Source organism: Canis lupus, chromosome 27, assembly GCF_011100685.1.
Source record: "Canis lupus familiaris isolate Mischka breed German Shepherd chromosome 27, alternate assembly UU_Cfam_GSD_1.0, whole genome shotgun sequence".
Lineage (NCBI taxonomy): Eukaryota > Metazoa > Chordata > Mammalia > Carnivora > Canidae > Canis > Canis lupus.
The window spans coordinates 16,112,636-16,129,017 of record NC_049248.1 but is presented as its reverse complement, the minus strand read 5'-3'; the positions used below and the strand labels follow the sequence as shown (position 1 = coordinate 16,129,017).

At 35.0% G+C, this 16,382-nt stretch overlaps 1 pseudogene; it reads right to left on the bottom strand.

Annotated features, from left to right (window-relative positions):
- Positions 1-4,835: 4,835 nt before the first annotated feature.
- LOC102152174 lies at positions 4,836-5,238 on the bottom strand (annotated as a pseudogene).
- Between the last annotated feature and the right edge of the window lie 11,144 nt (positions 5,239-16,382).

Below are 16,382 nucleotides of genomic sequence, written 5' to 3'. Positions count from 1 at the left end.
AAATCATTAGCACCTAAGAAAGTGTCTCACACACGAAGATAAGCTTTTCCAATGTGAAAGACCTTTCAGAACATGAGTCATCACATACTAATTTATATATATAGATAGCCAAAAGCACTCTGTTGCACTCCAATGAAATGAAAATATGTATTGTCATTAATATAAATATTTTAAACTTTTTTTAAAATTTTCTTTAAAATTTAGGGAAATTTTGTTCTGCAGATTTAAACATAGATTTATAATAAGTTCAAATTTGGTGGCACATCTAAACCACATTTATTCTTGATAAGTGATATTCATAATTTCTTATGAGCTTAGTTATTACTTGTACCTAAAGATAAACATTTTCACCTAAATGATTAATTTTTAATTTTTTTAAAAAAAGACAGAGTATAGATTTATGTAACAATATTATGGAGCATGTAAAAAAGAGTATAGCTAAAATTATTCACCATCTTCACACTCATGGGTGGGAGTGTGTCTGTGTATGTCTGTGTGTGTTGTTTCTTTACTTCTAAAGTATTTGCTGGTACTTTGGCTATGTGTTTGCAGGTTGGGTAGTTACATGTGCAGTTGCTCTTGTTGGTATTACTGCTGGTATTTCCTAAATTGTGGGCCATATTGAGAAAAGTTATTGCAAATACAGCAAATTGTATTCAGTGTTTCGGTATCTCTTGAACTTTTAAAAGATACTTAATTGAAAAGAAATCTGTTCTTGGACAACCTTAATTTCCTAATAAGCTTTGTCTTGTATCTCTTGAACTTTTCCTATATTTTGATGTTAGAGAGTGTAATGTTGCTCATTACAGATCTAAGATACTTGAGGGAATTAGAACTTTTCTTCCTTCCCTTTCCTTTTATTTCTTTATTTCCTCCTTTCCTCCCAGTTTCCCTCCCTTCCTACTTTCCTTCCCTTTTGTTTAACTAAGCAAACAGAGCTACTACATTAAGACAACTTTCCAAAATCAAGCACTAATGATGAAATAAGTTGAGAGTACATTTTTAGTGCAAAATATGAGTTATTTATATTTCAATTAATAGTGTCTTTATATAACAATGCACCTTTATTTTAAAAGTACCTTTATAATTCCATTTCGTCTCAACAACAATTTCTCTGGATGAATTGTTCTCTTTACAAATGAAGACATGAAAGCTCTGAGAGAATATATTTTCAATTGGATTTCCAAAATTCTGAAGTAATCATTAAATCTTATTTTTCAAACAAAAAAGTCCAGTGCATTTTCTAGCCAATAAGCGAAAATGTATCTTGACTCAAATTTTGAGTTTCATACCTACTTCACACCATCAGCTTAGCTCAATCAGCACTAAAGAGCTTTCATGTACGGTGATTTAGTTTTCTTTCTTGAGTTTCTAAAGCTTTATTGTTAGCCTAAACCTCTCATTTGTGCCTTTTTTTCTCAAAAGGAAACAAATGTTGTTAGCTTTGGATGGGAGAATTTTGAGTGGTACTGGATTAGAGAATCTAGCCTATGCATCTTCCCATTATTACAGCTTTAGATAGAGCCTATCATGTCAAGTTCCAGCATATTCACTTCCTCACTTCCCTCCATAAACTTGCATATATCCATCAAGTACTTTCTCAAGCTAATTTAAATAAATGCATATTTCCTAAGCTGACCATTCTTTATATTATGCTTGAGAGTTAATTTTCTGAGACCATTGCATCACTTATGTAAGGGAAAGGTCAAAATGGAAAGGTAGTATGTATTTGTGCCCTAAAAATATAAGCCTCCCCTTTAATTTTACTCCATTCCATAAATCTTTCTAATAACATTGATAACATGCTGTCTGCCATTGCATGTGCCAGGCTATTTTTCCCAAATATTGCCATTCCACTAGGATCAGCAAACTATATTATTGAGGGAGAAATGTAGGAAGTCAAAAGGAACCAAATATGAAAAAAAAAAAGTAACATTTGATCACTTTGGGAGGTAGGCACATGTTTGTCTTATTATTCATTGTATTTGTCAATATATATATCTTCTAATTAAAAAGGGAAAGCATTGGACAGACATAAAACCATGAAGTAAATATAAGAATGGGGCCTTATGGGATGACAGTACTAAAAAATAAGCCAAGCAGCCTTGAAATAGGCTTGTAGGTGTCATCAATAGCCCTATACTTCATCTAGACTACTTACTAATAACCCCAGGTGGGTTGTCTCCAATACTCAAGTATCATCAGTGAGTTTAGCTGGTAGGCACTTTTTTCCTAGAAGTCTGCACATGAAAGTCCACGGGGGACTCACATTTATAGGTTGTTACAACAAAGTTGTGTGTGTATGTATTAATGTGTGTGCATATTTCTGAAGATCAGTCTTCCATAAAGCCAAATGTTTTAGTAATAGTAAAATATTAAGGTAAAATTAAATCTTTCCATATGGCCTAATAAAGTCTTGCTTTAATCCTGGTCACCTTCTAAAGGCCTACACAAGTCGCTTCTTAAAAATAAATAAATAAATAAATAAGTGATCCTAGAAATCCAGAAGACAGACCTTAAATTTGTTGTCATTGTTGCTGCTTTCTGTGTTTGTGTTTGCATAAATTTAAGATCTTTTTAAAAACTTCTAACCTCCATGGATTTCCTCCATGGAAATCTTTTTTGATGAGGTAGATATGGATTTTAAACTATGTTATTAAATCAATCAAACCTCCTATTTTATATTAATTTAAGAAGATATAATGTATGACTGGAAACCACTCCAGAAATATTTAATTAATGACTACTGTTCTCAAGAGAAATCTTCGTCAGAAATCACTGATTTAATCTAAGCTTAAATGGTGAAGAGGGAAACCTTGCATGGAGAATTTCCACCACAGGCTTTAAAGATTCTGTTTTCTCTGAGAACACAATTTGGGAAGGTCTAATCAATCCCAAAAGCTCTAAAAGTGTAACCATAAGAGAAACTCTTCTTGGAAATATATTTTGTCTGTTGTTGAAATAAAATCAGCAAAAGGAAATACAATAAAAGGGAATAATTAATTCTAGGAAGTATAATGGAATACAAGCTGAAAAGCTACATTCTTAGTCTTAATGAACTGTCACATATAAGAAAAAAAGAATAAACAAAATACCCCAGATACTCATGCATTTAGTCTCACGCTGATCAATCTGCTCCTTTTTTTTTCAGTTTTATTGAGATATAATAGACATATAATGTTGTGTAAGTTTAAGTTGCACAACCTGCTGATTTGATACGTTTAGATATTGCAAAATGATTACCACGTTAGAGTTAGTTAACACTTCCATCACCTCACATAATTAGCATTCTTTGTTTTTTGTTTTTTTGTTTGTTTTGGTGATGAAAACGTTTAAGATTTACTCCCTTAGTAACTGCCAAGTGTACAGGAGGGTGTCTTTAACTATAGCTACACTGTATGTCACCAGAAATTACTTATGTTATAACTAGAAGTTTACACCTTTGGACCACCTTCATCCATTATCTCTGCCTCTGGCAACCACTAATATTAATCCTTTGTTTCCATGAGTTTGTGGAAGGTTTTGTTTCATTTTATTTACAAATAATCAAGATAGTGAAGTATTTGTCTTTCTCTGTCTGACTTACTTCACTCAACACGGATACCTTAGGGGCAGCCCCGGATGGCTTGGCGGTTTAGCGCTGCTTTCAGCCCAGGGTGTGATCCTGGAGACCTGGGATCGAGTCCCATGTCGGGCTCCCTGCATGGAGCCTGCCTTCTCCCTCTGCCTGTGTCTCTGCCTCTCTCTCTCTCTGTGTCTCTCATGAATAAATAAAGTAAAATCTTAAAAAAAAAAAACCCCACAGTACCTCAAAGTACATCCCTTTTGTGGCAACTGGCAGAATTTTCTTATTTTTTAATGGCTGAATAAAATTCCATTGTGTGTGGAATTTCTTTATCCATTCATTCATCGACAGATACTTAGGTTGTTCCATATCTTGGCTATAGTGAATAATGTTGCCATGAACATAGGAATGCAGGTGCCTCTTCCAGATCCTGTTTTCATTTCCTTCAGATATATATACCCAGAAATGGAACTGCTGGATCATATGGTAGCTCTATTTTTAACCTTTTGAGGAACCGTCACACCGTTTTCCAAAGTGGCTGCACCAATTTACATTCCCCCCAACAGTGCACAGAGGTTTCCTTTTCTCCACATTGTTGCCAACACTTATCTCTTGTCTTTTTGATAACAGCCATTCTCATAGGTGTGAGGTGATAGCTCATGGTGGTTTTGATTTGCATTTTCCTGATGATTAGCAATGTTGAGCACCTTTTTATGTACCTGTTGGTTATTTGTATGTCTTTGGAAAAATGTCTGAATAGGTCCCCTGAGCATTTTTTTTAATCTGATTGTTTGTTTTTTGCTATTGAGCTGCAAGATTCCTTGTCTATTTTGCATATTAACCCTTTATCAGATATGTGGTTTGCAAATATTTTCTCCCAGTCGGTGGGTTTCCTTAACGTTTTATTGATTTTTTTTCTCTGTGCAAAAGCTGCTCCTTTTTAAAGATGGATCTTGGTGCCTCTCCTATCTCTACAGTGAGAATCTCAAGGCAAATGGACTATTGCTCAGGAATTATGCAGTGACTATGATTAAAGTCATAATTATAAATCTAACGTGTAACCTAGAGCATAAAATCATAGATTTTTATAATATAAATATATTAGTGATCTTAATTGACAGCTAATTTTCAAAGAGGTACAACCATTGCCTAAATAAAGTCTTTTGTTCCATTTTGTTTATTCTTGAAAGTAACCAAAAGGTTTTGGTTGCATGACTAAATTACATTGTCTTTTATTTTTTTATTTTTTTATTTTTTTCAAGTTTCAGATATTTATTATTCAGTGTAAACCCAACACAATGAACCAACATGATTTCGTGCATTTAGAGGGGAAATATTTCCTGGATAAGTGGAAAATTGTGCGGATGGCTTCTGGAAGACCTTCATTCTAAGAAGCTTTATAGTGAAACATTTCATTTAGAAGTCTGGACCTTCTTTCTTCAGCTTGCTGTAATCTACAATTCACTGAGTAGAACTTGTATTGATCATTGGGACCCAGTTTGTTCCAAGGTTCTAGGTTATTCTTCCTATCCCAACTAACATCTGGATTGAACTGTGCCAAGCGCAACACATGCAGCGCTGCTCCAGTACCTCCTGCCCCAATAAATATGAAGAGGGGGATCAAGCTTGGATGCTTCTTGGCCTGACCGATGATCTGGCATAACATGGTTGCGGCAGAGGTCTCCCGTGCAGAAGGAAAAACCGAGTTGCTGCAAGACCCGGAACTAAGTAATGCCTTACATTGTCTTTTAGATTCAAATAGTTCATTCCAATAAAAAATTAAAGACAAGGAACTCTGAAATTGTTTTCATCAATGGATCATCAGAACAACACCAATAATAACAATAATAATAAAAGCTTTTAAGAAAATTGCCCTGCCTAAAAGTTTTGTAATAACAGATAAGAAGGGGCACCTGGGTGGTTCAGTCCCTTAAGCTTCTGCCTTTGGGGCAGGTCATGATCCCAGGGTCCTGGGATTGTGCCAGTGTCAGGCTCCCCCCTCAACAGGGAATGTGCTTCTCCCTCTCCCTTAGCCCCTCCTCTCTCTGTCTCTCTTTTTCACTCTGTCTCTCTAATAAATAAATAAAATCTTAAAAAAAAAAAAACAGAGAAAAAATTCAAATTTTTTTACCCTTTAAGACTGCTAAATATTTTAGAAAAGTCTCTAAATGCTTAGGATGAATTTCTACAGTAACTATCACCTGCCAAGTGAAGAATAGTGTATTAATTATAGTGATAACAGCAGCTAAAATTGATATCTTTTTAAAAAGATTTATTTATTTGAGAGAGAGAGAACAAGTGCACATGCAAGTGGGGGGAAGGGCAGAGGATGAGAGAGAAAGAATCCTCAAACACTGAACCTTGAGCCCTGTGAGGCACTTTATCTCACTACTCTGAGATCATGATATGAGTTGAAGTCAAGAGTTGGCCACTTAACTGATCAAGCCACCCAGGTACCCGAAAATTGATTGATATCTTAATTTATGCCAGGCATTACCTTAAAAAATTGATGTGGATTATGTAATTAAATGAATTAACCCTATGAGATGATTCACTTAGGAGCTCCAATCATTAAACCCATTTTAAGAGGGGAATATCAAAACTTACAAAAGTGAAATTATTGGCCCAAGATCACATAAGAATGAAGTTAGCATGTATGTCTGAAGACTTTTATGCTCTAGTCCTTAAAGACTGCCCCTCCTTTCCTTTGTGTTATGGGGCCTGCACATTATTTTTGGAAAAGCAAGGAATGTAATTGTTCCATATCTTTTGTGTATGTTTTAAGAGCTCATTAACTAAGCTTTCCACTCTTATGAGCTCAGAACAATGGACAGAGACAGGCATCAGCACCCTTATATTCGCCAACATGTACAAAACTGCCTTTAGGGAGCAGATCTTCCCCCTTTTGAACTTCAATGGTCCATGTTACCTGCAACTTTTGCTTAAAGGTAACAACTTGTTCTACTATTATTATAAATACAAAAGTTACCCTAGCCTTTAAAAGTATTCAAGACTCTAAATCACATTTTAAAAAATATAAGACATAATAATAGAATGGCTACACTTTATTTTTTTTAGTAATAAATTTATTTTTTATTGGTGTTCAATTTGGCTACACTCTAATATAAAGTCCTGTTGAGTTGTTTAAACAAAGGAAGATCTTATTTTTGTAAGTATATTTTTTAAAAAATTAAAAGCTGGCCACTACAGCTTCAAAAATGTTAGCAATACTTATAGATCAGAGTTAAGTTATTTTTTAAACAATGCAAGATCCAATCTGCAGGTTCCTTCCTGAGAAGGAGGCCAAGGTAGAAAAGAGACTTCTTGAAGCCAAAGTAAAAAGAAACTTCCTTTGTTAGGTGATGAATTACAAATTATACTGTATGTGAATAAGTTTTTAAATATCAATTTTTTGATATCTAAGAATAAATATTCTTAATAATTGAGAATAACAGTTTCTGAGAACATAATGAAATGACTTAAGAGAGTTAGTTGTCCATACAGAGTTTGAGTGGGAGCTGAATGACTGCCCTTTATTTATTTATGGTAAATATTTTGCTTTTTCTTTAGGTACAAGATACTTTACTCAGATTTAGCTAGAAGTGAATAGCAATGAGTTACTGCAGTATAGAGGTAGTCTTGAAAGGTTGAGAACAATACTTAGATTATAACTGATTCTGCTTTCTTTCTGCTAAATCCTCCAAAGCAATATATGTTTTATTTTTCTATTATTTTAGTGTTTCTTAATTCATTCATTCATTTGATAAATATATACCGAATACCTGGCATGGGATAGGAAATGTTCTAGGCATTGAAGATGCATGAATGAACAAAATGAGCCACAACTCCTGATCTCATGAAACCTACATTTTAAAGGAGTAACAGAGATATCTTAAAAGATAAATAAATAAGTAAATCATAAGATATTTTATAAGGTGATGAATGCCAAAGAGAAAAATGACAAAGGAGAAGGACAAGCCTAGGGGAGGTTGGGATATTATTTTAAAAGATGTTTTTTAAAAAAAAAAGAGATGCTCTGAAACAGTAACATATAATCAGAGACCTAAAGGGGATGAGAGAAAGACTGTCTTAGGTTCCTGAGGAAAGAAGATTCCAGAAAACATTTTTTAAGTGTTTGTATTGGTCTAAGTTAACTCACCCAAAGAAATTTTATATTCACTTCTTTTTTTTTTCCAAGAGCGCCAAAATTAAGAATGTGAAGTAACATATGAATCTTTTAAACCATAACTCCTTGATGACAGAAATAATGTCATATTCATATTATCTATTCTAAGAATCTAGCCCAGTGCCTGGCATAATAAATGTTCATTGAAAGCAGCAAAGAACAGAAATGGAAAAGAAAAAAGAAAAAGAAAAAAATAGAGAGAGAGAAGATCAATAGAAAAAGAATCAAAAGAAAAAGAAAAAAGAAGAAAAGATCAAAAGGAAAAGAAGAAAAATAGAGAAAGAGAAACACAATAATTATGCTTAATCTGGTTTCCATCTCCATTTTTTATTTTTTTCTGAAAATCACATTTTACATAGTCAACCAGATAATCTATAATTACCTGATAATCAATAAACTAAATATCTGGAAAAATAATAAAAGTCATCATCTAAAACCACTTTTTCTTCTTCATTTTAGTTATGTTCTACATGTTAGGCAAAGAATAGTCAATCTGTGTTGCTACTAGACCTTTTTTCCACACTCCTTAGTTTAATCCTTTAAGAATTCACTATATGTTGAGTGTGAATCTCTCTACCACATCCCCATATCTAAGGTTATCTTGTCTTCATATGTATTGCCTTGTCTGTCTTCCTGACTTCAATGGAACTGTCAATAGAAAGTGCTTCTTGTCTATCATATTAAACACTTGCACTTAGTAGACACACAATGGATACAAGAAGGGAAGGAAGAAAGGGAGGAAGGGAGAAAGGAAGAGGGAAAGAAAGGAAGGAAGGAATGGAAAAAAGGCTTACATACAAGAGGTAACAATATATCTACCCTGGGAACCTTAATTTCTTGAAGATTGTTAAAATTTATTCAAACACTTTCAAAGAAAAGATTGTTTCTTAAACGATTTCTTAATGTGTATGATTGACCAAAGCCCAGTTGCGTGACAATGGATGGTTACATTTTTTTTTTCGAAATGTGCACCCCTATAAGGTTTTCCTTCCTAATAAGGATACAGAATTGTTTAGCCTTTAAGCAGCATTTGAAAGTAAATTTGTATAGTTCCATTAGTATTAAGCTTGGGAAAAATTACTGGTTAGTGAGCTTCTATTCTTTTTTTGGATTTTGAGAAACATAATAAAAATATTAATACTATGGAATATTAGAAATTAAGTAATTCTAGTCTAGAAAATTTGCTTAATACCTTTATCTTTCCACATTAGTTTTTTTTTTTTAATCCTTCACCACCATTTTAAAATATTCTTAATAAAGAGTGCCTGGGTGGCTCACTCAGTTAAGCATCCACTCTTGATTTCAGCTCAGGTCCTGAGATGAAGCACCAGCTCCACAATAAGCATGGAGCTTGCTTAAGTTGCTCTTTCTCTCCCCCTCTCTCTCTACCCCTTCCTACTCACATGCTCTTTCTCTCTCTCTCAAAAATAAAGTACAATAAAATATCCTTAAAATCATTTGAGATGTTTTTATATTTTATCAATTGAAAGAAAATCAACCCACAATGTTTATTAAACATTTAATATGTGTAAGGAGCTATATAAAGAAGAGGTTATCAGTATTCAAAACTATAACTAGTTCTCCATTTAGGAAATTAAAAACCATCTCATAGTATGAATTCATTATAAGGGACGAGTTAGTAAATAACCAAGTGACATAGAATTTGTGGTTTTCAGTTGGGAAGTTATTTATTTATTTTTTTCAGTTGGGAAGTTATTAACAGAATTAGGAATTTAGAAACATAAATAGTATATGGAGAAAATGTCAAAAATAGCCTCATAAACAATTCTAAATCATACTACATGTATGAACAAGAGTAGAGTATAAATTTAGGTGTAAGTGTCTAAATGAATTTCATTTCTCAACAGTTCATGAAAAAAAATCAACAAACGCAAGTCAAATTGAAAACCCTATATCCGAGAGAAATATTACATTGGGTTTATACAGCACTTTACCATCTAAGAGCTGATAGCTATAACTAGGAAATATTCACTTGGTGTAAGCCCCATATACTTTTCTGTGTGTGTGTGTATGTATATATATATATATATGCACATAACAATTTCTCACTATAAAATAGATATCAGCAACGTATTATGCTATCTATGCTATAAAACATTTCTGAAACATTAGCATATTTCCTCTAAATATGAAGAAAAGAACAAGATGTTAGCAAATTTTATAGGTACACATAGATAGATAGGTAAGCTTTTTAAAACTGATAGTGGGAGAAGAGGAAAAGGAGAAAATATTTACTGAATACCTACCATATATTATTCACTGTGCTGGGTGCTGTATAGGTGTGACTTTCATGTACTACTCCAAGCATTAAACACCCAAGATGATGCAGTAAGGAAGCTTGAACAATTGCTCTGCTCCAGTAATGTGTCCTTGGTCCAGAGCCCAGGCACAATTTCCTCTCCCCACAGAGGGCCATGGGGTCTGTATGGGTACGTATGAGAGTGGAGTATGTACGGGTGTGTATGACTACTGGAGACAGTAGGATGGCAAAGCTTTAACAACCTAATTAAATGGGTAAAGTAAACTACATTATGAAAGTTGATTATGCTTTTTCATGTCAATGAAAGCTTTAAGTCAAACCAGTTAATTATAGCTTAGGGAAGTCAGCTGTACATCTTTGGGTACAATCTTTTGCCCAGGCATTTGTGAAAGCATTCAAATTGGCCAGCAGTATAAAATGAGTATTGTCTAACTGACAAACGTTAGCCCTGCAGGGGTCAAGGCTGTCAGTCCAAACCTGAGTAAAAACACAATGAGGGGAAATCCCTGAGTTTAACTTTCTGGCCATTGCAACATTCTTTAGGCAAGTAACAAAAACCACCTATGCCTGGAGAATCTTACCTAGTTGCCTTTGCATAACAAGAAAAACAATAGAGGCACTTGAGTGGGGGAGGAGAGCGTTATGAATGCGAGATCAATTGGAAGCAGCCAATTTCTTGGTTTCTATCTTCCAAGACAATTTCACGTTTTTTTCTAAATTCTGCCATTTAAATAATAACCATTGTCCATTCCTAGATCCTAATCCCAAATTAATTTTTCAGGCTGTAACTACCTTTCAGAGAGCTCCGTGCAGATGTCCCCAAAGCAATTCAAACTTACATGTTTAACACTGGACTTGATATCATCCTTTTGGGTAAGAAAACCAGTTTCCTTCCACCTGTCACCCAAGGTAGAAACCGGAGGGACATGGTAAAGTAATACCTATTTTTCATGTGCCTCTTTCAATCACTCCCTAAATCCTTTCAGTCTACCACCTCCACTCAATGGTTCTTCTCCTCCATTTAAGGTATAAATGCAGAATTCTTCAACAAAGCCTAATTTTAAGATCTTTACTCTCTGAAACCTCTCCTTTTCTTCATTTATTCCCTTCCAATGAACATTTTTTTCCTTAGCTCAAAAGCCCTGACTGCAATAATTCTTTAATAGCATCCTCCCTTGCTTGCCCACAAATATCCCTTCTATTTTTCCTGTAAATCCCCAAACCAATCAATCTGATTGATCATTCACTTTGGGTAATGCTGGGGGTGATTTAATCAAATGGACTAATGCTGTGATAAATCCCTAAATCCATGTGCTCCCAATGCTCTGATTTGTCAATACTTTCATACTTTCATAATTATCTCTCTCTCTTTCTCTCAATGTTTTATTTGTGAATTTTACTACTCTTTACAAGGTCTCAATGCCATATCCTATACTCTTCTTAAAAGGAGCCCTTGTTTTCCACTCAACAGAAAAAAAAAAAATATATATATATATGTATATATATGTATATATACAGCTTATTAATGAGAGACCCCCTCAAGTTCCCACTTGTCTTAGAAATTTATCTCTCCACATGATTAGATTAAGTCCTTTCTTTCTCCTCCTGTGAAACACTATTCTACCTCTTACTTATCTAGTCACATGGCTTTGAATGCTATCTACACACTAATCATTCTAAAAATTTTGTCTACATCAGCAAGTCCTGTATGTCCTGACCCCATTCATTTTTCTGTCTCTATGTCAGCTCAATGATTCAGTACACTATCATCATCATCTTTCACCTAGAATATTCTGATGACGATAATTTTCTACCTCATTTTGCTGTTTTTCCTGGGATTCCTTCTACTTCATTCTCCACTTGACAGCAGGAATGATATTGAAACTCAGACTTGGTTAGACAACATTTCAGTGGCTTTCTCTTGTACCAGGTCAAACTTCACTATGACAGCTGCTAAGCCCCTGTGTGATCAGGCCTCTGCTTACCTCTCCTCCCAAAATGATGGCCAAAATGCTCTTTATTCATTTATTCAGACTTAACTAGGATCTCTCCTGCAAAGGAATGTGTTATGACCTATAACAAATGTTAAATTAACATTTGTTAAATAAAGCACGGGGTGCCAGATGGTGAGTCACAGTACAACAAGAAACCACAAGAGAAACTGAAATAGAGATGTTTATTACTCACAGGTTCTGGAAGGAGTACACTGTACACCTCAAGGGGCCACGTAAGGAAGTCAGGGCAGAATGCAGCCAGAGAGTAATGGGACTTGAGGGGAGTCTTTATCAGGTCTCTGGGCAGAGTGCTTTGGGGTTCCCAGGGCAAGGCTGTATTAGTCAACTCAAGCCAAAAGAGTGGGACAGATCCACAGAGATCTGAGAGCACACAAGGAAGAGTCCTGGGAGATGGGGAAGATGTTCACAAAGCCATTGGGGAAGTCACATTAGGAACTTATATTTTCTTATGACTGAGGTCTGTTATCTAGGATAAATACAGGAACAAGGAATCTAGTGTCAGTCTAAAAGCCACAAAAAAAAAAATGATGCCAAGACAGTAATACCATGGAGTAGCTTAGCTAAACTCTCAACAGAATGTTTCTTCTGAGCATGGCTTTCCCTGCTCTTCACCTACATTACTTATTCTCTGCATCTTTTCATATCTCAACTTAAATGCCATCTTCTGAGAGAGAGATGTTCACCAATCACTCAGTTTCACTGGGATTTTCAGTTTGCACCCCGCCCAGCTATTTTCTAACTGAACATTTTCTGGCTATCTTCATAGTACTCATGACCACCATTTATTACAAGTTTATTTGTTCTGTTGTCTGCATCCCATACTATCATTCTCCATGAAGACAAAGTCCATGTCTCTGGTTCTCTACTGTATCCCCAGAACCTATCTCAGTGCTAGGCCAGAGTAGGTGTTTTAACAAGTATCTGTTAAATGATTAACTGACTTAATTCACAAGGCTAATGCCATTACCTATTTCTAGATAGTATAGCCCTCATCTTTTGGAACTTTATTCCAGTTGATAACCCCTACTTCTATTTTCTTTTTTTTTTTTCCAGATTTTATTTATTTATTCATGAGAGACAGAGAGAGAGAGAGAGAGAGAGAGGAAGAGACACAGGCAGAGGGAGAAGCAGGCTCCATGCAGGGAGCCTAACCTGGAACTCGATTCCGGGTTCCAGGATCACGCCCTGGGCTGAAGGTGGCACTAAACCACTGAGCCGCCCGGGCTGCCCCATACTTCTATTTTCAATCTCTGTTCATCCAAAATGTTATTTATATCTGAACAGACTTTCCACATGGACTCATGCCTGTCAAGGCTGTCTTGAATGATAGATATATCTTCCTGGTTATAAGGTTCATCAACATACTCCTTTAGCTTTCATATTAAATCATGTTGTCCAAGTTAAAAAAACTGTAGTACTAAAAACAATAGTTTTGCTCCCTCATGCCACTGATGTCTTCTATCTCATTTGTTCAGAATCTAACAACTTCTTTCACACATGAATGCCACAAATGCCTTTCAGATTTTAAATAATAAAAAATAAAGCCCTGACCCCAAATAAATCTTCTTCACTTAGTTCCTGTCTCCTTCTACCAGCCAACCAATCCCAAAAAGTAGAAAGCTTGAAGTTATCCTGAATTGTTCCCATTCCATCAGCCAGTACATTCTATTTAGTCATCTTCTAAATACCTCCTCTCTGCACTACTTTGTATTTCCACCTTCTCTATTTTTACCCTCTTGGTTGGCTTTCTATTTCACCTTCTCTTTATTCTTCCTCCTCAAAAGAAAAAAAAAAGTTTGACCAAGAAACTCTTTATTTTGCTACATTAATGGCTCCCCACTGCTTTAAATATACGTCAAATCTTTACTATGGCATAGAAGCCTATCTTTCATTTTTTGGCTCTTGTTCATTTTCTCACCTTATTTTCTGATTCCTGCTCCCCCAAAACTCAAACTGTAGCCAGAATGCCCAACCAGAAGTTCTCAGAAACCACTTTGCATCGTGCCCACTGCTTGGTCAACCTTGCACAACTATCAAACTAGAAAATTATTCATCAAGATTCAGGTCAAGGGATGCTTAGGTGGCTCAGTAATTAAGCATCTGCCTTTGGCTCAGGGTGTGATCCTGGGATCGAGGATCTAGTCCTGTATCGGGCTCCTTGCAGGGAGCCTGCTTCTCCCTCTGCCTATATCTCTGCCTCTATCTATGTCTCTCATGAATAAATAAATAAAATCTTAAAAAAAAAGATTCAGGTCAAATATCATCATTTCTATGAACCCCTCTCTTAATTCTTGTTCTCTAGAAATGCATTTTTGTACATCTTACATATTTATGGCGATTGTTGAGTTCTGCCCTTTCTAGAATGTGGATACCTAAAGGCCTGGAATATTTATTACCTTCACTAGCTTTGTTCACAGCACTCAGCACACAGTAAATGCTATGTTAATGCTTGCTAAACTGACAAATAAATACATGAGTGAAAATGGCATAGTACTTAAAACCTACTCCTCACATGCTGAATGTATATCTGAATTAGAGGCTGTGCCTACCAGAGAGATCTAGGAATGATGCAGATAGCATGGCCTAAGGAAAAGAGAGGGAGCTTTGGAGCAAGACAGACATGAACTTTAATCAATATCAGCTCAGCAAAGTACTGTTCTATAGCAATCTGTCCTTGGTAGTCTCTTTGCTGCTGTTCCTAATCTGTATGTTAGGGATAATAGTATCCTCTTCATAGACTTATCTAAGGATTAAATAATGAAGTATGTAAACACATAACACAGTGCCTAGCACCCAGCAAAAATTTGATAACTGCAAAGGCACCTATTGGAAAATATCCCCGTAACACTGTCAGTTTGGTTAATACGTTTATCCCATTGCTCCCACAGTAGATGTATAACTAACATGAATTGGTGAAATATTATGTCATAAAGACAAAATCACCAATGAATACTACTTGTTTTTTCATTGATCTGTTTTACATACTCTATGTCAGTCTCACCTCTTCCAAGAAATCTCACCATGTACATGTCAGTCCACTCTGAAAGTTCCATTAATTCTCATTCTTTCAGCAATCTTGCAATCAAAGGATATTAAGGTAATTGTGAAATTACTGCCATTTCATTTTAAATGTTTTCTCCAGTTTCTCTGAGCATGTTTTTTTGGGTTTTGGGGTTTTTTTTTTTTCATTTTTTATTCCAAGACCTTTGTAATCAGAGTCCATTTCCTTGAACTCACTTGTATCCTACCTAATACCCAGTGCAATGTCTACACAGGTAGAGATGGATAGAGTTTTCTTGAGTTAGAAAGATAAATGTATATATAATTTAAGATTCAGTTCATAAGTGTATTTATTAATATGTTTAGAAATGTTTCCTTTCGTCAAAATATATAAAATATAAATGTATATTCTTTATCATCTTAATACATATAGAACATAAAAGTATTTTTATGTTCAGATCTCTTATGTGCACAGTCAAATAAAGTGGATATTTTATTCACTTTTAAGTATATAGAGTACTTAATTTATAAGTAATTACTCAATCTAGTGACTAGTAATGAGCAATTTTAATATTAAAGGGAACACAAACATTAGAAAAAATATGCAGTGATTTATTTGTGTGAGTTTTTTTCTCATAAATCAAGGTCATTCTTAAGGGATGAGAAAAGAGGAACAACCCTAAAATGTAAGTGTACAAAGTGATTATGTAGATTGCCTAGCCCTCAACAAACCTTTAATTTAACTGGGTTACTGGAAACGAGGCATACCACACAAAACACTGACTAGACTATAGGGAACCTGGAGCAGACAGATTTTTTAAATGTATCAGGGGATTTGACTGCACTAGTTACCTGCTCTCTGGAAAGTAGAACAGAGCTAGGGAATAATAAAGGGCAGATAGTGGGAGAGGGCATACTGGGTAGCCATGTTTCATTGAACTATTTACCCAGCCGCTCCCTTCTGCCCTAAAGGAAGACAAACAAACAAACAACTTGGGACACATTAAGATTAATTTTATCCAGCATATTGTATTCTTTGGATTTTATCTGAATTCTAAACACTTAAAAGCCTAAATTTATTCTCCTAACTGTATTTCAATTACCTATCTGTATTGCCTGGTACATGATAGACACCATATAAAAAGGAAAAATGAAATCTCCATATTTTAAATATGCAGCCCCTGCTTTTGAATAGCAGAATTCAAGAAAGAGAGCTTTTAGTTCTAAACTGGATATTGTGTTAATTATTTTTTGCAGCACTTCTGTCGAAAAGCCCATCAGTATTGTGTGTTCACCTGGTCCTATTCTTTGACACCACTGGTTTCAATCACCAAA